The sequence below is a fragment of the Thermobia domestica genome, chromosome 4 (genome assembly GCF_964235325.1).
Source record: "Thermobia domestica chromosome 4, izTheDome1.hap1.1, whole genome shotgun sequence".
NCBI classification, from domain to species: Eukaryota; Metazoa; Arthropoda; class Insecta; order Zygentoma; family Lepismatidae; genus Thermobia; species Thermobia domestica.
Window position 1 is genome coordinate 230,825,270 of NC_137457.1, and position 25,244 is coordinate 230,850,513.

A 25,244-nucleotide genomic window follows, 5' to 3' on the forward strand; every position below is an offset into this window, starting at 1 on the left:
CTCCAAAATATCCCATTCGAACCTATACCCCACAAGCTTTTGATAATATCCCGGAATACCTACTTTGTTCTATATACTTCCCATCAATAACCATAAATTTCAGCACAATCTATATTAGACCACGCCAACCTTTACCGTTAGAATATTTCAGATACATAGCGAATGCCTTTTCCAATATCATTATCATGGCAGATATTAATATCCACAGTCGGAGTGCTCGAGAAAAAGATGAATTTCAACAGTATATAGCTGATCATCATCTTTATATGCATGTTCTTCCTAAGCACACCAGGCCTATAAGCCAAACTACACCAGATGTTGTCATTACATCTCTGAATCTCATAAATAAGTGCCAGCTTGAGGTGCTTGATTCTATTGGTAGTGACCATCATCCAGTTAAACTAAAGTTAACACATGGACTTCCAGCTCGTTCTGTTATTGCGCCACGCTCCGTCTTGAGATACGATAAGGCTCATTGGCCTAAATTCCGACAAGAAATTGAGGATACTCTTCATAATGTAACAACACCTACCAATGATATCGACCTCGCTTCTTGTCTCAATACTATAACTACTGCAATACAACATAGCTCTCAACATCACATTCCAATAGAACAAGTTCATCCTTATAAACCGAAATTACCTCCAAGCTACCTCGCACTTGCACAGAAGGCGCGACAACATCTTCGCGATTACTATCGAACAGGAAACCGTGAATCTCTTCAGCACCACCGTCAATGGCAACGCACAGTTAAGAACTATCTGGATGCATGTAAACGCAGGAATTGGATTAAAACCTGTACCAACTTATCTGAGGATGCACATCCTCGATATTGGAAGCGTTTCAATCAACTTGCTGGCAAGAACACCAAAACTACCTATCCTCTCATTGACCATGGAACTCCTCTGTTTTCGGATCAAGATAAAGCAAACGCCTTTGCTACTCAGTTGCAGTCAGTCTTTACTCCCTCTGCCGCTTCCACACGTTCAGAACGGATAAATATATCTAGCATCCCTGCTCTGCAGCCCTCCACAGAGCATGTCATAGATCCGGAACATCCTCTTACAGCACCTATCACCACTGCTGAACTTCACACCGTACTAAAGAGGAAAAAGAATACAGCACCAGGAATTGATAACATCTCTTACCGTCATATCCAAGAAGCTCCACAATCACTACTGGTCCTCCTTGTTGCAATCTTCAATTTCATCCTACAAACTGGTTACTATCCACTGGAATGGAAAGTATCGAAAGTCTGCATGTTTCACAAACCAAATAAGCCTATACATTCTGTCAACTCATATAGACCAATCCAACTTACTTCAGTGTTCAATAAGCTACTAGAAAAAACTCTCGTGTGCCGGCTTCATTCATATCTGGAAGCACGCAACATACTACCTATTCATCAAGCAGGCTTCAGACCACGTTTCTCAATTAATGACCAATTGCTTCGCCTTAGCACTATAATCACAAACCAGTATAACAAAGCATTCCCATCATGTCTTATACTCATGGATTTAAAAAAGGCTTTTGATAAGGTTTGGCATTATGGACTAATTCAAAAACTGCAGTCACTCAACCTTCCCATGTGCTATTTGAGACTCATTCATTCTTTTCTTACACATCGTATCGCTTACGTCACTGTTGGTAATGTGCTCTATTGGCCTATATTTCCGTTTACTGGAGTTCCTCAGGGATCAGCTCTTAGCCCCTTACTTTATATACTTTATTCTTCCGACATACCTCCAATTCCGCACAATGTATTTACTTTTCAATATGCAGACGATACGGCTTTCCTCGCTCTTGGCAAAACTGTACATCAACTTAATACTGCTCTTCAAACTATACTCAATAATTTCATCACCTGGTGTAAGAAGTGGCATCTAACCATCAACGAAGAAAAAACACAAGCAATAGTGTTCTTGCCACCAAAAAGACGTTCCAGAATTCACAGGAACCCAACTCTTTTCCGAGTCACCGTAGATGGATATCTTATACATCCTACATCGACTGTTACCTACTTAGGCGTGGTCTTCGATTCCAAGCTCACCTGGAACGCCCACTTGAAGAGGCTAACAGATAAGGCTAAAAATAGATTGAATCTCTTACGTCGACTCACTGGAACAACTTGGGGCCTGAAAGCGGATGTCTTGCTTCACACCTATAAGGCGTTTCTCCGCCCCGTCCTCACTTATGGACATACGGCCTGGTGCAATGCTTCTGCTTCATATTACGAAAAGCTCTGCATACTGGAGAAACACGTGATTCGTCTAGCCTATCGCCTTAAACTACCATATCCCACATGGCTCACCTACGAATACATCTTCTTTCCGAAAATTACGGAACATCTTGCAGAACTACGTATCAGATACGTCAACTCTCGCATACACACAGGTCATCCGCTCTTTTTAGACATCCTTCACTCTGACGCTCTCACCGACTCCACCTTTCGGTACAAACTTCCACCATTAAATATATGTATATCTCTATATATCAACAACACTCACCTGTCACCGGACGAACGGGAAATCTACGACATTTATTTCAATGGTGATCACATTCCTCATCTTTTTCCATTATTGCACAGAGATCCTCACCATTAACAAGGGCTTCCCCTGTGTTCATCAGTCCCGAGTCGCCCCGGGACAGAAGATATAACCCTGCATCTGTCTGATTAACACATTTATGTTTGTGACGTTCTAGCACTTCATCTCATTTCTCATCTTCATTACTTTACAATTTTTCTGGCCACATGTTGCACATATTCCGTATCTTTGATTCTCTTGCACTATATCATATGTATGTTTTTTTTGCACTATATCATTATGCACTGTTACAGTTATTCTAGTTCTATATATTATATTTATTAACATAAATGAAAATAAATGTAAAATGATGACATGAAATTAAATGATGATGAGTTCACAACCCTCTTAATAGATGTTCCACTTCCGCTGATAATAATGAATATCCCTTAGCCCATCCCCTACCTTTTCCTGCGCCTATTTTGCTTATAAGAATCACATGCCAAAGAGATGGCGTAACCCTAACCCTCTGAGGGGCAGGAGGATAAAATTTATTACCCATAGACTCGAATTTTCTAAGAGCAATTCTAATGTCTCTTCCTCCTTAACTAAAAAAAAATAAAAAAAATTATGAATACATTCTTTCTTGGTATCAAGGAGCCTAACCTCTCTTGTGTCAGTTAGTGTGCTAGCTAAGACCAAATGTTGCAATACGCATTTGTGACCTAAAGTACACATACAGCACTTAGAGGGTGGACGGACGTTTTCACTTTCGAAGGGCAAACTTGCTTTTTGAACCTCATCATCATCATCTTTTCATTCATTTTCATCTTTCTTTGGGCTTCGGCCCCAGGCTATTCCATAGTGATGGCGGACTCTGGCAATGCTAACGGACAATCGGTTCTTGGTCGACATACAGGACTACCAGTTTCTCTTCCGACAAATATAGGCACTTCGCGTGCCCAAGCTGCGCCCACTGGTACTACTAGTCGCACTCGACATTTTTCATGGGGTAGTCAACCTGTAGCGAGTACGTCTAAAGAAAGACATCCATCTACTGACTCAACCCAATCTGCAAAGAGATTTCGCGGTGGATCTCAATCTTCTAACGTCCAACCAATGGACATTGGATCGCTACCTTCAGAATCATCCTCTGTAATACCAGAACCTGTTTACAATTTTCTCCTCACCGATTTTGACACGAAATACACCCATCCTAAGATGATCTTTCTCCAAATCATTAAATACGTTCCTCGCGCTAATGTTGAACAAATAGTCCAGACTAGAAACGGATACATCATAAAATCAAAAGATCCTAATTTCGGAACCTATTTACCTAATAAAGCATCTTACGAAATCTTTGGGAAAAACGCAAAACTAACAAAAAACTCAGATTCTAGGCCGAAACAACCACCACCTCCTAAGAAATCGCCAATGTTATCTGTCGTTATTCGTGGTGTTCTCCCAGAGTTCACGGACGACGAAGTGCGCGAAGAGCTTGTTCAAGAGGGCATCAACATTGACAAATGCATACGCATAGAAAACAATAACGGACCGACATATATGGTTCGCGTTTTATCACAAAACCAACAGGCTATTGATTACCTTCTGGCGCATGGTGCCCCTATTTATAAGAAAATCCATAGAGTTGAGTCTTCTAAAACTCCTGGACCAGTACCTCTTAGGTGCGAGAGATGTCAATCCTACAACTCTCATTTTACTAACAACTGTCCTAATCAACCGCGATGCGGATATTGTGGCAACCAACATGAAAATAGGTTGTGTCAAAATCAACAACAACCTCCCAAGTGTTCCACTTGCGGAGAGGCGCACCCCATTTACAGCTACCGTTGCAAGGCTAAGCCCTCAGCAGAACCTACTCGCCCAGAGTTTACTGCACCTATTCGAAGTAGCGATAAAACAACACCTCCAGCCCAATCTATCCTACATCCGCTCAGTATCGAAGATTTTCTTCGTTATCTCACCATAGTGCTCCAGAACGTGATGCCATTTCAACGCGATCATATACTTCGCACCATTACTACCACTGCAAAGTCGTTCTTCAACATCAATATGCATGGTACATATTCAAGACAATATGCTCATTTTCAAATCGCGCCTCTTGAAACTATTGTTTAAATCTATGTCGTTATTGCTTGTAGTCATGAATTTCTTATTTATTAATATACGATCTTTCCAGCAACACAAACTCCTATTAGAGCATCTTTTACTCGAGGAACAAATTGATATTTTTGCTCTTAATGAAACTTCGCTCAAACCTGATATCACAGCACGCCTAACAGGTTATATCCTTCACCGACATGACTATCGAGAACCTGCTGCCAGAGCTCAAGGTGGAGTTGCAATAGGTTTCTCTCCAAAATTATCATTCAGACAATATCACTTACAGGCTTGTATGAATCATCCAGAACATCTTCTTTTCTCAGTTTACTTTCCCTCCATCGTCATAAACGTTGCTACAATTTATATTCGGCCAAGACATCCAATCCCATTCGATTTTTTCAATTATATTGCCCAAAACTTTCGAAATGTCGTCCTTATGGCTGATATCAATATCCATAGTCGAAGCGACCGGGAAAAACAACATTTTATGAACTACGTAACTCAACAGTTACATTTGCATATCCATGACTTACCTAGTCATACCCGGCCAAGTAGTCAAACAACACCTGATGTTGTAATTACATCACTTAATCTAGTCGGTGATTGTACAATACAGGTTCTTGACACAATCGGTAGTGATCACTGCCCAGTAAAACTAACACTCAACAAGGGGCATCTTTGTCACACTACTCCAGTGTTTCGGAATGTTAAACGTTATGATAAAGCTGATTGGAATACATATAGAACAACCATTGAAAAAGACATCAGACCTCTCACAGCACCAACTACCGAACCTGAATTGTATCACACTATTTCACGGCTTACAGATACCTTAACTACAAATGCTCAAATATCCATTGCTGAGGAAAAAATCTACCCACACAGACCAAAGTTACCGCCTCAATATCTGGCCATTGTAAAACGTGCAAGGCAGCACATTCGAGAGTATCATCGTACTGGAAACGAGGTACATCTTCATTGCCACAGACAATGGCAACGGACAGTTAAAAACTATCTCATTGCATATAAACGGAGGCACTGGATAAGTGCGTGCAATAAGCTGAGAGACGAGGCTCATCCTACCCGCTGCTGGAAGAAATTTCATCAATTAACGGGAAAAAACACTGTTACAACATATCCGCTCCATATCAATAATATTCCCCACTTCTTTCAGATGCAGATAAAGCGAATGCTTTTGCAGACCAACTGCAAACAGTGTTCACTTCAACCGAGTCTCCATGCCAGAGCGAACGCATTGATATTTCAAGAATACATTCTTTACAACCTTCTACATCACATCAAACAGACATTAATCATCCTCTTACCAGATCAATCACTGCTCTCGAATAACATTCCGCTCTCCGACGGAAACATAACACAGCACCAGGAATTGATAGTGTCTCGTACAGGATGCTGAAAAAATCTCCACCTATATTTATTTCTTTGCTAGTATCTATTTATAATTTCATACTCAACACTGGTTATTATCCAGTATATTGGAAAGTCTCAAAGGTGTGCATGTTTCATAAACCAAACAAGCCTATTCATGATGTTTCTTCCTACAGGCCCATTCAGTTAACTTCTGTCTTCAGTAAATTATTTGAAAAGATTCTCGTCAACAGACTACATGTTTATCTTAAAGAACACGATATGTTACCAATACATCAAGCAGGTTTCAGACCTACCTTTTCTATTAACGACCAATTGCTACGCCTAACTACTGTCCTTACTAATCAGTACAATAAAGCTCTTCCATCATGTCTAGTCCTTATGGATTTAGAAAAAGCTTTTGATAAGGTATGGCACTATGGCTTGCTGCGCAAACTACAGTCACTCCAACTACCCACTTGTTACATCCGTCTCATTTACTCTTTTCTAAGTAATCGAATAGCGTATGTTTCAATAGGAAGTGCCCTCTCTAGACCTGTTTTTCCTCATACAGGCGTACCTCAGGACTCCGCACTTAGTCCATTATTATATATCTTATATGCCTCAGATATGCCTAGACCACCGCCTAATGTCTATATTTTCCAATATGCTGACGACACAGCATTTTTATCACTTGGGAAAACTATGCTTCAGATCAGCAGAAGCTTACAATTGATACTCGACAATTTTCTTATCTGGTGCAGGAAGTGGAAATTAACTGTAAATTCGGAGAAAACACAAGCCCTTGTTTTCCTTGCACCTAAACGTAGAACTAAAGTACGCCGAAATCCTACTAATCTTTGTGTATCAGTTGACGGACATTTTCTTCGACCAACCGCCTCTGCGACATATCTTGGTGTGGTATTCGATACCAAACTCACCTGGAAACCTCACTTTAAAAAACTGGCGCAAAAAGCATCAACTCGATTAAATCTTCTACGCCGCGTTACGGGCACGACCTGGGGACTAAGTGCGGATGTCTTACTAAAGACATACAAAGTTTTTCTTCGACCTATTCTCACATTTGGACACATTGCCTGGTGTCATGCTTCACCTAAACTCTACGAGAAATTAGCAATTATGGAACGCCACGTTATTCGCCTGGCATATCGGATTCGACTACAATATCCAAATTACATGACCTACGAACATATAGACTTTCCAACTATTTTCGAGCATCTTGCTACACTCCGAACAAGATACATTCAATCCCGCGTTACAAATGCTCATCCGCTCTATCTTGATACGTTAAGAGTTGATGCCCGTACAGATGCTCCATTTCGATATCAGCACTCACCGCTCAACATCCTCACCACACTTTATGTTCAGACAAGAAATTTGGACGCTACAGAGAGAGAAATATTTGGCATTTACATCGTCAGAGATCATCTACCTCATATTTTTCCATCTTAGCGCATGTTCTTCACTCATCACTAACATTGGGCTACCATTACGTCTTACATCAGTCTCGAGTCGCCCCGAGACAAAAGATCTAACCTTCATGTGTCTCAACTAATGTTCCCAATGTGATTGTGACGTCAATGCACTTCATATCATTATCATACTTGTTTAAATATGATATATCCAACTATGTTTATCCTTTAATTATATATATATTTGTATATTTGCACCATTAATATGATACCTTGCACTGTATTATATATTATTTTCTCCAGACTAATTTTACGTGTTTTTTCAATTTCTTGTTGTTTTTGCACTGCACTTAGACCACCTATTGTATATGTATTAGCACCACCATGTTTTGAAAACCTTTGCCAACGAGAGGGCGTAACCCTCTAATGGCTGGGGTTAGTTCGTTTTAATATGAAACCAAATATGATGGAATAAACAGAATAGATGATTAAAGAAATTTCACAAACCTAATCCCTTACCTTAAAAAAAATATGAATAATTTTTTTGGGACTAGAGAAATGTATGACAGTCATTCATATATTTTTTTTAATTTATGAATGTCTGTCATACATTTCTCTAGTCCCAAAGCGACATGCAGGAAACGCTGCCCGATTTTTCCCGCTATTTATTTCATGGGGCTGTAATCGTTTGCTCCTATAGAGGAGGAAGCTTCAGTAATGCCACTTCAATACATGGGTATGTACATAAGGTAAATTAAAGATAATTAGTTATTCAATAAGCTAATTACTTTAAAAATCAATAATACCATAGAAATATTGCTTGTTCGCCAATAAACAAAGTGCAAGGTAAATTTGTAAGTAGTCTAAAAAAGTACAAGTAAAATTCGTAATTAAGGATAAATCTCATTGTGCAGAACATTATGTACATGTAAAATATAAAAGATCGTAATTAAGGATTGAGCTCATTGCGCGGAACAGTATGTCATACGTAAATAACAATTACTTATGTAAATAAGGCAAAAAATTAATTCATATTATCATAACTACCTCGTACTCCTTTATAACTTCAGTTGCATATGGCGTACTCTTTTATGAGTTCGGGGGCCGCGGTGGCTCAGTGGTAGAGCGTTCACCTCTGGTGCTTGGGGTCCCGGGTTCGATCCCAGCCCCCGCCAAGTGAACTTTGTGGTGGACAAACACCGTGTGCGTGGGTTTTCTCGGGGTTCTCCCGTTTCCTCCCACTTTCTTCATTCCACCATTTCACTCATTTCTCATTATCACCGTCTCCTTTAGCCTAACCGGCATAACCGTGGGACGTTAAACTTAAAGATTTCATTTCATTTTCTTTTATGAGTTCAATTGCAAGGGTAATTACAGTCTTATTGAAAATACTAATTACGCTAAGTATAATTTTCTTCAGATCTGTTCGGGTTACCTACTATGGTTCATAGAAGATGGAGCACCACTAAATCGCTCAATACGACCATAAATCTTTTAAAAGAGAAGTTTGGGGAATGACTTATTTCTATGGGGTGTGTCGAATCGCCACCAAGTAGTCCAGATCTTGCTCCATGCGATTTTTTTCTTGTGGAGATTCCTAAAGCAAATTCTATCAATAATCATGTAACAATGTAGATTGACTTAAGACAAAGAATTGTCCAGAGCGTAGAGATGATCACTCCAGATATGTTGGAGAATGTGTTGACACAGGCTTTAGAAAATCGCATTAATTCATATCTTGCTCGTTCACGAGAGCATGCTGAATAAAAATAAGTTCATTTTATCTGCCTTACACTTAGATTAATGAAATGTTTAAACAATTTAGTTAATGACAACTGAACAAAAAAAAGTGTTGTTTTTTTTTTAAAAAAAAAAGGGATTATATGTTTTATTGAGTTTATGATATGGCCTTACTCAACCTGATCGTTATTCCTCGCGATTCATTAGTTTTTACTACAACCATGTGTACATAGTATACAATTTCCTGACGTGCGTACATGTACAATATACGAGTAAGCTACTGTGTGGAAAGTGGGATCATACAGTTATTGTGTAAGAAGTAAGGAAAAGATACGTTTTTTTATGTATAAAGAAAACAACATTGAAACTTAAAGGTCACCTATTAGACTTTTAATTTTTAAAATATTACTTCTTATTACGATTATTAAGTTCGTGGTACCTGCGGCATTTTCCATTGTCATTTTGTGTTCTACTTCGAGCTGGTTTGCTTAAGTGTGCAGAGAATATGTTGGTGACTTGTATATGTGATTTTATGCTGTAAGAAGAATAAAATTTGGTTTTTAAAAACGCAAATTCTTTGATTATATTCCAGTGATGCCAAAACAACGAAGCTATATCCTCAATCTGGCGCACTAACACATGATTTTCATTTACGTATATTATATTCGAGATTTTTTAAAATATCAAAACATTCTTCTACAACAACGGCAAATTGCACATTAATTGTAAAGCATATTTACATTCCTCCCGTATGTCCCTGCTAAGGATATTTATCGTAAATTATATGATTTTTGGAAGGGTGGCTCTAGACCAATATCAGTCATTGGCACATGCAAGGTACATCGGAATATTAATTTTGTATCATTTGTGATTAATCTAACGCTCCCTGAAATTTCCAAAATAAAACTTGAAATTTTTAGAAAGATCCACCAAATTATTCTTCGCCCCCTGTGTCCTCCTAAGACGGCGCGTTATCAAAATAACATTCCAGATTTCACAAACACATACTTTTTTGCTACAATGCCGCCAAATTTCACATTAATTAACAAAAAATACCTTCTTCTCCTATGTCCCTACCAAGGATATTTATAGTGTTTTTTTTTTTTTATTTTCGAAAGGGGGCTGTATCCCCATTATCAGGTCACTCTTACATGTAAGGAGGATTAGAGCATTAATTCTGTGAAATTCGTGATTAATCTGACTGACACTTACTGGCATTTCGAAAATAAATTTTGGGATATTGGTAATACATCACCCACCACCTTGTTACGCCCTTTGCCTCCCAAAAGGGGGGCCATCACAAAATAATATTTGAGACGGCTTTACTAGCTTTGTGAATGTGTGTCTTTGCGTTTTGTAATAAATACAACTCATTTGCCCCAAAATATTTACGAATAATTATTGGAGAAAACTGCTTCCAAAATTTTACATTGAATCTCCCATAAGGATAATGAACTTTTGTGTTTATACCCCGAAAAGGGGGGTTAAACGGCAATTTTCTCCTATTTCCTTCAGAAATTCGAAAAATTCAGATATTTCCCAATAAGAGTGCCAAATTCCCCAGTGCTGTAGAAAATTACACGAATTATGGAACAGTCTATATATATATATATATATATATATATATATATATATATATAGCTTTTGACATAGAAAGGATTTACCTAAAGCCAAAATTTTGAACACAGACAGATAGATATTCGCCAGATCTGAGCGCGTACGAAGCCATTTTATCTTATTCGACTCGACAGGGGATTAATGGGTGATGAAAATGTAGTCCTGTCTGTGTTCGTTGTGGTTTCTAAGAATTTCTTGCCAATATGTAATTCTTATTTCATGTTGGGTAAACATAAGCGCAGATGATAATAGCCGGATAATAGACTTCCCCTCTTTTTATCCACTTTCTTAATCATATCTGGCAACGATATGTGCTTATTCTTTTCATTCAGGCTCTGAATTAAGACCTGGCAACGACGGATGCTTACAGTTAGTAAGTAATATAAGCAACTTCAATTAAGCGCTTAATAATTAGGTAAAGAAAGAAAGTGAAGATACTACTGCATGTTTTTAGTCACCAATTTGTTTGTTCGTTAGGGATGTGTGCTTTCATATTAATTACATTACTTAACGTAGTTCTGTCCCTGTGTTTGTGTCAATGGGGATTTTGCACTGAAATACGTACTTAATTTTTAAATTCAAAAATAAATGTAAAACATTAATATAAAATATTTCTTCACACTTTTCAGTAGTTGGAGATATCAAGGAAAGAAATACCGTTCATATTCTCTCTGAAAAAGAGGGGAAAATGCAATTTAATAGAACCATGTCATAGTCTGCAAGTAAGCAGGTGTATTGAGTTAATTACCTACTCCAAGAACCACTTATAATGAGAGGGAATGAAGTCAATTGAACTGAACTGAAAGACGAAGACGTAACCCCTCCTTACTAGTCTAGTGGTTAGTGTGAAAGGCACACCTTCCCCAAGTTTAATTTGCCTATTAATATGCATATTTAAACATTTATATAAATAATAAATTGAATATTAATATATGTACTTGATTTATATGTATTATTATTATTCAGCACACTATTATGGGTAAACGTAATATACATCATTTATTCACATCAATTTTAATTTGTAAAACTTCATTGAATAATTTTGTTAGGTATCTAAGGACAGCCTACAGAGAGGGAGGAAAGAAACTTTAAAAAAAAATTATTTTAAAAGTTCCTTTTTGTATATATATTGAACAACTAAAAATTTTTAAAAAGCAGTTAACCGCAGTATCTAAAGGCGAGGGTCTGTCCCCTACTTTGTGGTTCTTGCTCACCGCTCTCCAATATCAACTCTTAAAAGTAATTTATGTAACATTTTCTGTTAACCATTAAATTCTCCCCTGCAGCTGGTTAAGTCTGGTTAGTGCTTCTTAGCTGCTCTCTTTTACATTATAACCAATAAAGTAAAAAAAAACTAATAAATAAATAAATAAAAACTAAAACTTAAACTAATGCTCTTAGAATATCCGTTCTAAATTAAACATTATTTCCTATCGTGGCTCCTTTTCGTTAGTTCTTTCCAAAATAGTACTATTTAGATTGCAATAAATTCAGCTTCAAAATACGTTGCTTAATACACTGTCAAACCTCGTCTTGCCCAACTCTGAAAGGCAGACGAAGTGTAAAAAACGCCTGGCGTAAATATAAACCCATAAAAAACAGTTTTGCTAGGGAAACAGTAAATACTTCAAAAAGGAAGTTCTCAAGTGTCCAAAAAAAAGTGACCAGAGTGGTTTTCAATTTTTAAAAATTGTTGTCTAAAGTTAGTGGTAAAAAGGCAAAGTGTTGTGCTGTTCACTACAGTGTTCACTACACTACATATCTTAAAAGAATTTCTAACAGTTTGTTCTTCGTGTTAAAATTAATTGCAATAACTTAATATTCAAATACCTGTATAGTTCAAGGTTATGTAGTTGTAAACAGTAAAAAATTATACAGATACATATTTTGTTCAAGCAATAACTAACAATATAAATTAAGAGGTAATAAATACTAAACAAAAAAGTAAAATAAATACATACGTACTGTTATCATAACTTTGCAACTATATAAAGCAAAATCACCAAGTAAGTTTGTTGGTAACAACATAATAAATATTCTGCATTAAACTAACTATATCATATTTTAGTTTTTTAAAAATTACTTTTAATAAAAATTAACCAACAAAAATTGATAAAAGTAACAGTAAAAACAGTAAAAAAAAATAGTAAGAAAAGTCAACTAAACTTTTGTTTTAAAAGCAGGGGTGCCCACAAGGGGTGGCTATGACGCAAACTGCGTCATTGAAATATTTGGGGGAGGGTTAAAAATCTATATAAATATGTTTGAGAGGGTGTAAAAATTAACCGAAAAGATTTTTTTTCATGGAAGAACACCTACGGATAGGCAATTGAGGGGGGGTGCGTCACGGACATGAGGGGGGATGGGCATCACTGTTAAAAGAACTAATTGTGAATCAATAAGACTCATCGTTCTATTTTTTTAAAAAAAGTGTGTAAAAAGTTAATAAAAAACATAACTTAAAAACACTTAAAAAATAAAAATTAAAACTTTAAATACACACAAACTTAATTATTTTTTAAATTAATAAATCTTCAATTGCTGCAATAAAAATTTATATTAAAAGCGTTATATAAATATAATAAAATATGTCAAATATAATTCAGTATTATCTATCTATCTATCTATCTATCTATATATATATATATATATATATATATATATATATATATATATATATATATATATATATATATATATATATATATATATATCATAATAAATTCATCTATTGTACTCAAATTCTTCTACCCGCTAAGTAAATACTTCATTTATGTAATAATGTCTCTCTTTCAAATTTAGCAACATAATATCTAAACAATGTTTCAAATAATCTCCTAAAAATTGTCTGGTAAAAAACTCTCCTAAATATTAAAATTGTAAATAATTCAGTCATAAATCCGTGTATCCGAAAAGCGTTACTAACAAAAAAAAAAAAAAAAAGTAACTTAAAATCTTAACCCACGTATACAAAAATATTAACAACTGTGCAAATTATATAACATTACCACCTTTTTGGCTGAAGTCATTATTAAATATCGTTTGTTAATTAAAATTATGTAAATTGTTTTAATATTTTCAATTTAATTAGAAACAGGTGTCAATATTCCATGGTGCAGGACTAGCGATTAGTAATCTATAATACCCCTAGTTGCCTGCACTTAACATTAGCGCGTGTCTTGATGGTGTATATAGTCCCGGTACGGGAACACAAAATTTAATTTCATAATTATTCACTTTGATTATATCATCGGCCTGCTTTAACCTATTGAAATTTCAAACTAAAATGTGTGATGTAATTTTTACGAAGAAGTACGTAAATGAACTAGCTATCTATTTGTAGAATTTGTTCAAAGACAACTTTGCATGTTATTATTTAATGATCAATCTTATTTATTTCGAATCTCTGTAGAGGTTTTGGTGGTTCAGATTTCCGGTGGGAGAGCCTTTGAAATTTTCACTGTCCTTGGTGTTTCTGTATTCGAGTCCCTGTTTTTTAAAAGTTAATGGGAAAAAGTAAAAATAGAGATAATTAGGAAGCATTCATTTATTGAGAAACGTTCGGTAAATCAGTTAACTTTAAAAAACAGTGGTAGAGCATTCCTCTTTGGCATGCTCTACCAAAGTCCCTCGTTCAATCCCAGTTCGCGCCAAGTAAGCCTTGTGGTTGACAAACACCCTCTGCATGAGTTTTCTCAAAGTTCTCCCGTTGTAAATAAGTAAGTATGAGTTGCGTGGTCGCTTTGAAACTAGCAACGTTATCGTGTCTAGGATTGAATAACTCTGATCTTCATAGAAATTCATTTAATTATGAGGATTAGTAAAATATATTAACGTTATTCATTTATCAACGTGAAATTGATTAGAAATTTACTGAGGTTTGACGTCCCTTTTCAACACCGATGCTATAGGGAACGGGGCGTATCGTTTAAAGAGGATACCGAACCAGTACACGGTATGTATCCGAGGCAAGTACCCCCACCCGGAATTGAATACGAGACCACAAACAAAAAACACTATTGCTACAGTCTTGCTCACGAGACAAGAATTATCTTTTTAAATTCGAGACGAGATTAGGAACATGACAATCTCCTCAGTCAGGAAGATACACGAGTGTCGTAAAGAACACAAGTTGATCCAAGTCTTAGTTTTGTAACACTGTCTCAGTGTTATGTAATACTAATATGAAACTATAAACTGATAAAGTAATTGTACAGATACAGTGAAGAGCATTTATGAACGTTTCAAGGTACACCAACTCATTACAAAATACACTCCAATAATAAATATGGTTTAAATGTTCGTATATTACACCCACGAAGGGACTCTAGCAATTTTTTCTATATGAAATTAAGAAAATATCAGGGTAAACATTTTGTACTTTGGCAGGAAAGATCCAGGTTCGATTCCCGGCGGGAATTCATATAGTTCAGGTCCCACTTTAAGCTGTAGGTCCACGTCTCATATAGCCTCGCTGCTGAAAAGGGACGCTAAACTCAATTGCAATTGAAATAAAATTTGAAGATACATTTATTAAACGAGACAAGAAAAGATTTTCTATCGAGACGAGACTTTACGATAGGATACGAGAAAACCTTTACCGTCTTGTTATATACCGTGGGCAACACTAGTTGATTTCTTGGTCACAATGGGACACTATATTAATCCCATACATAATAAAAGAGAACTTAAATTTTAAAGACTTTTTCTTAACTACTAAAATAAAATGTTTTGATAAGTAAAAAGAAAATATTCTTTTAGAAGCTTTGAAAATAATAGTAAGTTAGAATATATTCCATTAGTTCAAATATTCTATTAATTTAATTATTCCAGATTTCTTAATAGTCCAACCAGGATGTGTTAAAATATAACTTTTTCAGGAATCTTGATCTCCAAACATTCGTTTTACAAAATACACAGATATGGTAGTCTATATATATTAATTGAAAAAATATTTGCAAATATTTATTTTCATTTTTTTTTTTTTTTTGTTTAAAATATTTAATCAACTATTACCAGCAACTGAATAAATAGTTTCACATAAAACATAACAATATATTAATTTATCATATTTATATATGCTTTATAAAAAGATTCATTTCACACGACTTTCGAGAAAAAATAACAATTATGGATCATCTCAATATTGTTTTTGGTATAGCAGCAATAGCATGCTGAACATTAAGTGCGGCCTTTTGCCCCGCTTTACTCTGCTAGAGAAGAAATATCTCCTCCAGTTCCCTTCCAGGCGTCAACGTACCAAGAACTGACGAAACGTTGCCACGTTGGACCGCAATGGATATACGTTGTACTAAGAAGGACGCTGAACGAACATCTCCAGAAACGATAGATATGCGTCTGCCTACCTCTCTGATAAAATCAAGGCTTCTAGAACCCCATGCCCCACTGGTCTCGATGGATATTGGAGCAAAAATAAATTTGTCGAGGAGATTGTTGTATTTCCTTTCCTTTTCTGCCTCTCTACGTCTAGCAACTTCTCCAGCATTCATAACAGTCAATGGGAGGCTTGAATGGGCAAATGTGTCCGAATATGTAAAATCCCAAACTAGTGATTTGCCTCTCATCCAAGGTATTAATGCCATGCCGTCAGGTCGTTTACCATCAGAACGACAACAGCCTGACGGTTCACGAATGGAAGGAATTCCTGCCGTTGTGAGGGCTCGCAAAATGATGTCATTAACAGATGAATGTCTGGTATTCCTGCCTATGCTCTTCATGCATGAGAGGCCATGCAGGCCGCTTTGGGTAACTTGATCCCCGCAAGCTGGACAGCGATGTGGCTCACAAACATCTGAACCTAGTCTTAAGGCTACTGCGATTCGGAAGTTTTCATTAGACATGTGAAGACCTAATTGGGGGGAAGGTAACGCATTTAACCATGCCCCAGCATGGGGCGATGACGCAGCAAGAAGCCTAGCTTTATCCTCAGGAACAGTAACGGATTGTAAAAGAAGTTCATGAAAATGTGCTGCTATTGGAGTGTACCAAGATGCCTGAAAACCTCTTTTGCTGATTTCTGGAAGGTCCGTATCTGTTATATTTATCCATTTACTTGGTCCTTCTTGAACTATTTCATCTGGGTCCAAGTGGTAACCTTGTGGAAGGAGAGCCTCGATTAAACGAAGAGATCCGTGGTAGGACGCTAAAAAGGTAGGAATCGCCATATCAACGGTTCGTCGAATACCAAGACCTCCTAATCTAACAGGTAAGGATGCTTGCATCCAAGAGTCGTCACTCAATGAGCAGTTCAAAATTGACTCCAGACCCATTTTAAGGATAAGATCATATTTTTCCAGTAGTGGAGTCTCATTCCAAGATGGAAAGCATCTTAAGAAGTAGTTTAAACGAGGGATCGATAAAGAGGCACGTAGAAGAAAGAAAGCTGCATGGACAGAAATCGAGGCGAGACGAGACAAAAAATATTCTAACTTCGATATTTTGCTTAACAGGACATTGGTAAATGCTTCCTTTGTGAGAGCGGCGCCTAGAAGACAAGCATTATGGTTAGCTAGAAGACGTATTCCTGGGGCAGCTTCGTCAATTTTTTTTTAAATAATAGGTCGAACTTGGCTTCATCTGACCCAAGAAATCCAACTTCACACTTTGAAAAATTCAAATGTAGACCAAGTGCAGATGCCTTCTCATTTATTTGTGCTAGAGTTGAAATAACTACATCAGGTTCATCAGCGATAGTCCCATCATCCAAGTACCAGATGTTTAATTCAGTTGATTGATTTCACTAAGGAATGAACGGTTACAACAAAAAGTGCTGGGCCCAGGGGATCGCCTTGTTGTACTCCTCTCTGAGATGAAATAGTGTCTTGATCTAAGAATAGATCACTGGGTTGAGCGTAACTTTGGTAAACATATGGATAGATTGAAGGAAGTTCATTCAACACGGTAGTGAGCATGGAGTCCCGGCGAAGCTCGTTAAATGCGTTGCGAAAATCCAGCTTTAAGATAGCTTTAGGACCATTGTGAATGGAGGAAAAATAAACTCGGGTTGCATGTAATCTACAGCTGCTTCGGCTCCGTTGGGAATACAAACACCAAGTTGGTGGGGAGACAAAATGTTACACGCCAGGAAAGAAACTCGTGTTTTCTAATTCTGTAAACTGCTTTTTCATATTATCTTATCCAGATATTTTGGGGTAATAACACTTGGAATGAAATTGAGTTACCGATAAAATTCACACGCTACACAGTATTTCTACCAACAAATTTCACGTTAGACGATCAAGTCCTGTAAATACAACAACAGAATCAATGTGGTTTCTTACGAGGGAAGGTTCCACAAGTTGTCGCTCAAATCTGATTGCCACACAGCATATCTGATAGAGCATCATGAAAAATGAAAGTGAGCAAAATTTAAGTTGCTATGGACCAGAAGGATATTACCTACGGGGCTTCAGCATTGGAATACCCAAAAAAATAAATCATGGAATTATGTATGTTTAAAGTAAATATCTTGAAAACCGTTAAACCAATCAAAACAAAAGATGCACAATATAATGAGAACAAAATGTCGTATTGAAAACCACAATGTTGCCGTAGATGAAGCAGTGTTGCCAACTCAGCATAAAAGTATTTTGTTTGAAACAGCACCATATACAAATGTGCACAGATTTAAAACGCACTATTATCACTAAACATAACAGAGAAGTGCAGTGGTACAGCGTTTCATACTGTTGGAGCTATGTGTGCTGAAAATGTACATGTAGAAGTCTGATATATGGCAAACAGAGGTTAATAAAGAAATGTATTAGGAAAAAAGCGAATACATTTGCATTACATTTTCTAGCCCCGGTGAATAAGCACACAACTCGTGAAAACAAAATGTTACACACCAGGAAAGAAACTCGTGTTTTCTAATTCTGTACACTGCTTTTTTATATTATCTTATCCAGATTTGGTAGAGTACCTTCTTGGTTTATGTCTTTCGTGTTAAGTAACATATTCTTTTACTTCCTCTCTTACACATGATATGATTATGCTACTGAAGATTGTAATATTTACAATATTCAAATGGGAAACATAATTATTTTATTACTACCTCAACTCGTTTTTAATCGGCCTGGATAGCCGTGCGGTCTAGAAAGCTCGGCCACCGACTTTCGCATTGCAGATTCCAATCCCGCCTCGGACATGAAGGTTTTTGTTGTACCTTTCACCTTGCATTTCATTGTCATCTTTCGTCTTTCATAGTGGTTCGGATCCTACTTTAGGCTGTAAACCCTGTCCTATATAGATTTGGTGCTAACGCAGGACGTAAAAATGGCATCACTCAATTTCGTTTTTCAAATGCATCAATATTTTGTGACACTGCTGACGTTTTGCTTTGTTATAGTATCAGTGTTATTCTACATTTGAATTAAATTTATATGAGACCCAAATTATTTATTACCCTTTGTTGCCACGAGTGGTCTATGAAGGGTGTGATAAAACACTTAAACCATATTTATTATAGAGATATATTGTGTAATGATTTGCGTACCTTTAAGAAATTTGGAGGAGAGAAATTACAGTATACTACAAAAATGGATTTGGATTTGGTTTCAAGAAACTAAAAATGCCTTTACAGAAATTTAGATACATCATTATAGGTTGTTTTTATGTTGCTAGAGCTTTGATACTTTTGTATCTCATTCCCCCCTTAATCTAGGGTTTTAGGAATCTACTGCCAAAGGGAGCTTTTTATTTCTACACCAGATGTGTTACGAACACAGAAGTCAATCCCCAAAGCGCTCTGATGCAGGCAATCCGGTGCAACTCAACCATCACCAGTCCCTCGCTTGGTGTTCCTGGGTCACGCGACCAGCTACAACCTCCCGTTATTAATCTTATATGTTTTCTTTCGTTCTTGCTTTATACCTTTTTAATCTTTTTTCGTCGGACTCTGCTCCTTGACCCTTTCCACATACAAGGCACCTAAAAGTTCGCAGGTCACCGAAATATCCATTCATCGTCGAACAGGAACGGCGCTCTGAAAGGGAGCGATGGTTTTTGATATTTTTAATTGAGGCAGACTTTCCCTTCCGAGCAGGCAACACAAACGAATTATTATTAAGAGTAGCCGAGAGAAGTGGATAGAAGACAGTGTTGAATATCTATGTTGAAAGCCACGGTTGAAAGCTACTGTACAGAACAGGTCATAAGGCTCGGAACATTTTCAATGTCACTTGTTAAGAATTTAAAGACAAGATTGTGGTAACACTGCCATAAATTGGAACATTCTAGAAGTCTGCAATGTGTCTCAACAGGCTTTCATTTTATCATCTTTTCTTGAATTAAAAAAGTATTTTCTTTCTAATCATGCTTTCATCAATCTATGATATTCGTAACAGACGTAGATGTTTCCTCTCAAATTCTAATTTGTTCGCTTAGTGTTTATAATGATACAAACTATTATTACAGAAAAGAGAAAAGTTTAAAATTAAAGACACATGGACATAGGCGCCGATTTTGGGAAGGGGGACAGGACACTTTTGGCCCAAAATATTTAAGGGTGGGGTTCTTGCCCCCCAATATAATCCAATCGAGGAAGAATTAACAAAGAGGAGCAAGAATTTCTGTTATAAACTTCATCGTGCCTTTAATTCAATATTAGGAACAACCTTCTTATTCGATAGAAAACGCCGTTTCAAAACTGTATTGAACAGAGCACTGAAGCTTCAACCAACACTAGCAGCACTCATATGACAAGTGAAGATCAATGCGGCGTGAATTTTGCAGCGGAGTATCGAACCGAGATTTTGGGAGGGGGAGGTCCTTCACCAAGCAGTTAATACAAAAGGGCTGAATATGATGATATATTTATTCATTGTTTGGACTTCCCAATATTTTCTTCAAGTTGGCGCCTATGCACATGGGAATTTCTACAGAACCAATATTTACAAAAGAGATGCACAATACCTAAATTATGATTTTTTAAAAATGTAAACAGGTTTTAAAAATGCAAACAAAATATGAAGACTTAGATCAGGGCCTGTTGTAGCATATGTGTAACACGTGCATTTGTACGAGGCGGTAATTTTTGGAGAGCGCCGAAAAGCTTATATAAAGTATACAAAATTGGAATAGATGAAAAATATATTATAGTAAAACCTGTCTTTAGCGGAATCGAACAGGACTCGCAAAAATTTCCGTTAAAGACAGGTTTCCAGTTAACGAAGGTAGACTTATGCAAAAAAATGCATGTATATAATAGAAAAACCAAGATAAAGTAATATGCTGTATGTACCTTAATCAATTTACAGTATTTATTTCTAATACGAGTTAATACACATAAAACTTACAATGAACAGAAAAAGTACTGTAAACACGTTAACTTTATTTTTCCAGTAGTCAAGGAAAGTTTTCTGTACATATTACTGCATAACTGTTTGACTTTCCACAAACACTTTAACCTAAGAAACCACACTAAATATATCAGTGTCATTTTGACGTAAGTTCCTTTGAACTTACCAGAATCTTGATATGTTTTTATTGTGCACTCTTCTTCCAGCTGAATGCTATATTCCTCTTTTTCGTCTACCTCTTTTTCTCTTTTCAGATTTTCCGTATAATTCGCGATTACGGTATCTACATCTGTTGTGCCTGTTTTGGTTTGCTCATCCCTATCTGTTTCGCTGACAACGTAGTCCATTGTATACATATCCGAAACAGGTATATATATATATATATATATATATATATATATATATATATAGATAGATAGATAGATAGATAGATAGATAGATAGATAGATAGATAGATATAGATAGATAGATAGATAGATAGATAGATAGATAGATAGATAGATAGATAGATAGATAGATAGATAGATAGATAGATAGATAGATAGATAGATAGATAGATAGATACTATCCCTCACTAGATGTCTAAAAACTTTCTAAATGCTGTAATTCGGAACTGAAGTTTTTCGTTAAAGGTACATTTTCATTTTCATTATCGGCGTAACACAGTTTCCGCTTAATGAAGGGAATTTAACACGTCTTTCGATCCTAGTATATTCAAGGGACCGTAAAAAAAAAAATATTTCCGTACGTTTCCATTTAATAAAGTGTCAGTTGAAGTCAGGTTTTACTGTATTTAAAATACATAATTCAAAGTTAATTCATGCCAAACATACTGTAATTTTGTACGTCTAACCCACAACGTACTTAATATCGTAGCTTTTAATATGTATTCTTTCTAGGGAAGGGCTTGGAGGGGGCTGAAAATAACACTATTATATGAAGCGGCAAATTACCTGAGGTCTCTACCCTGACTTAAATGAGAATAATCCTTTTCTCAGTGTAACCTCTCGTAACTAGTTTTAGGCGAGACAAAATTCGGACAAACATGAATTCCTATTTCACCAAAGATGTCGGACTGACTATAGTATGCGATAATTGCCTAAGGTATGGTAAACAGGCATAAACACTTTCCCCAAAACATCAGATCTACAGTCCGCAGCAAAAAACCTGCAACGTGAGCATGTAAGTTTATTGTGAAACTACGCCTAACAGCGCAGGGAATCAACATAATGTCTAAGTGGCACGAATCACGCCAGGAGAAACCTCGGCGTCCTCCCCTGCGCGCTTATTTTGGAGCAAAAGACTTCGTCGTTTTACAATAAACTTAAGTGCTCATGTTGCAGGTTTTTTGCTGCGGACTGTACAAGAAGAATATATAAAATAAAATACAATTTATATTTTCTCTAAAAATACACTTTTAGTTTAAGTTTTATTGTTACGTACATATTTTGTATTATTATTATATATATTGTATTATTATATATTATTTTTAAAAATAATTATATTATTAATTGTAGCGTTTCTCTTGTAATTATTATTATTATTATTAATTGTAATAGTAACTGTATCTCTTGACGAAGCCATGAACGCTAAGTTCTTACGGCGGAAAATGAAATAAATAAATAAAGAGAGATCAGACTGAGAATATAAATAGAATTAATTTATGAAAATATAATGATGTTAAAGACAGTATCCATTCATTGCTACTACTCTGTTATAACTTCGTTTAATATAAATCAATAATTGTTTGCTTTATTCATTACATAATTTCACAATTATGTACTGTGAATAGATTAGAATATGACGTACTATAATCTTATAGCCAGTCTTCCCTTTAGATTAAGACTTCACGAGCTGGAGGTCCTCAAGGAAGGGGAAAAGATAAATGAAATTAGCATCTAGTAGGGGGAAAAATTAAAGCTTATTTTGAATTTCTTACCTTGATTGACATAATCTTATTTCCACACTCTTTGTCAAATATTTTCTATAGCAGAGAGTATTAAACAAAAGTTTAAACAAATAAAGAATTGTTCAAAAAACAATTGAAGTAAAAGATGAATGAAACTGGTGAAAAAGTTCATATACGCGTATTGAAACATAAGAAAAATAGAAATACAACAAAAACTGTATACTGAAATAAATTCAGAATGAAAGCCAGTGTAAAACTTAAGCCTAGCATCATTTCAATAGGTTTCACAAGTCTCAAGCAGCAATAATCAAAAAGTTTGTTATAAACGAGAAATTACTATTGGAGTCTCTAGCAAGAGGATGTGATAAAGGGAGACGGGGTCGTAAATATGAAATACATTTAGACGAACTGCTTTAGATAAATGTTTCCTTCAATTCTGGATGAAGCAATGGAGGATATAGAACAAAAATTAAGCTTTTTCGTTTGCAGTATGAAACAATTAACAGCCCAGCAGGAGTCCACTGAAAAACTCGAGAAAAGCATTTTTAATTTATCTAAAATTTTTACCCCCCAAAACCAAAGAATGTTCAAACATATCGATCCGAAATATTCGTTTCGCCGACCGCTGTCGACGTATGGGGAGTATATTCTTGTACTGCAGATAATTGGGAGAGGGGTGGGAAGGACGAACAAATGGCAATGAGGCGAGGGATGACACTTGATTAATTGAAGTTGTTCCTCTGTATCAACTAGATCATTTATCTGAACTATACGCGAAAATATTGCCAAGTATATATGTTTTGAGAGATTCTTCTTCACACGGTCGGTACATCAAAGCTGTTTCAAACCGTGTTGCACGTGGCGGTCACTTGACCTGGTGCACGGCACAGTGAGACTTTACACAACGCTCAGCAAGACTCAGCGGCTTGGAAACAAAAGACTTCAATTCCAGGAAAGAAAGAAGCCATCAGTAACCGTATAATAAAATGATTGAAAAACACTAAAATAAACTTTCGTATCTATTTTCCATGGAAAGTATTGTAATTAGCATCGAAAAGGTGTTGCAAGTAGGATAAGTAACCTTGAATGCTGATCATGAATAATGTGTACCTACGATAATGTAGATAAATCATATGCATGTATCTGGCAAGATGAGATAACCTTAATGTTCATTCGGGCCAGGGATTCGAAATATGGGCATTTGGCGAAAACACAAATCAGTCAGTCAAAGGAAAAACAATGATGAAGTTAAAGAGGGAGATATTATACCTACATAAATACAGTATTACGAATTATCTAGAACTAGCAGAATACCCGTTCTTCGCACGGGCAGAATACGTTTCATTCAAAGAGTACCAGAACTGTCATCAATCAACTCAGGAACCCCAAAAACTGTGAATTCGACACTAATATCGTCATTTTTAATTATTTTTACGAGTCACCATCCCCAGTTAAGATTACTAATGGGTGCTGAATTTGGATTTAAATGCCATCAGAAGTGTCATTGCTCGTCTTAGCGACCCCGAAAACTATGTATTCGACACTAATATCGATCATTTCCGATCATGTTTAATATATATATATCCCCCATCCCTCCTCTAAAAGGGAAATGATAAAAACCATCTCCGGACTGAACCTAATTTATGTCGAAAAACTGATCGAGATCGCTCGAGTGGTTCAAGAGTTACTAGGTCACAAACGAACTCCCCTAGTCACTTTCATTGTTATTTAAATAGATAGACGGATAGATAGATAAGAGAGAGAAGAAAAAGAGGTAGATAGAAAAAACTTGTTAGAACACTTAGACAAAGTAAGTGAGGAGGGGAATAATACTGCAACTAAGTACAGAATTAGGACTTTTATTTATGGGTAACAACACCAAATTTATGTTATTAACTCTTAAACTCAATCTGGAGTTGCTACTGATATTCCCCACATTATTAATATTTTGATGTTTTTAAAAATCAAGTTGGCAATACTAACTTGTTCTTCTCCATACACTTCTACTTGATCTTTATACCAACTACATTCAGTGATGCCAACCCGTGGGAAAAATCGCATTTCCTAGGATTTTTGACATTTAATTATTCAGAATGGGATAAAGGGAATTTTCGTCGAAATTGACAGCATATATGGAATTTTTCACTATATGTATAATCCACGCCAAAAAAAAAAAAAAAAAAAAAAAATCTCTATGAACGAGAAGTAG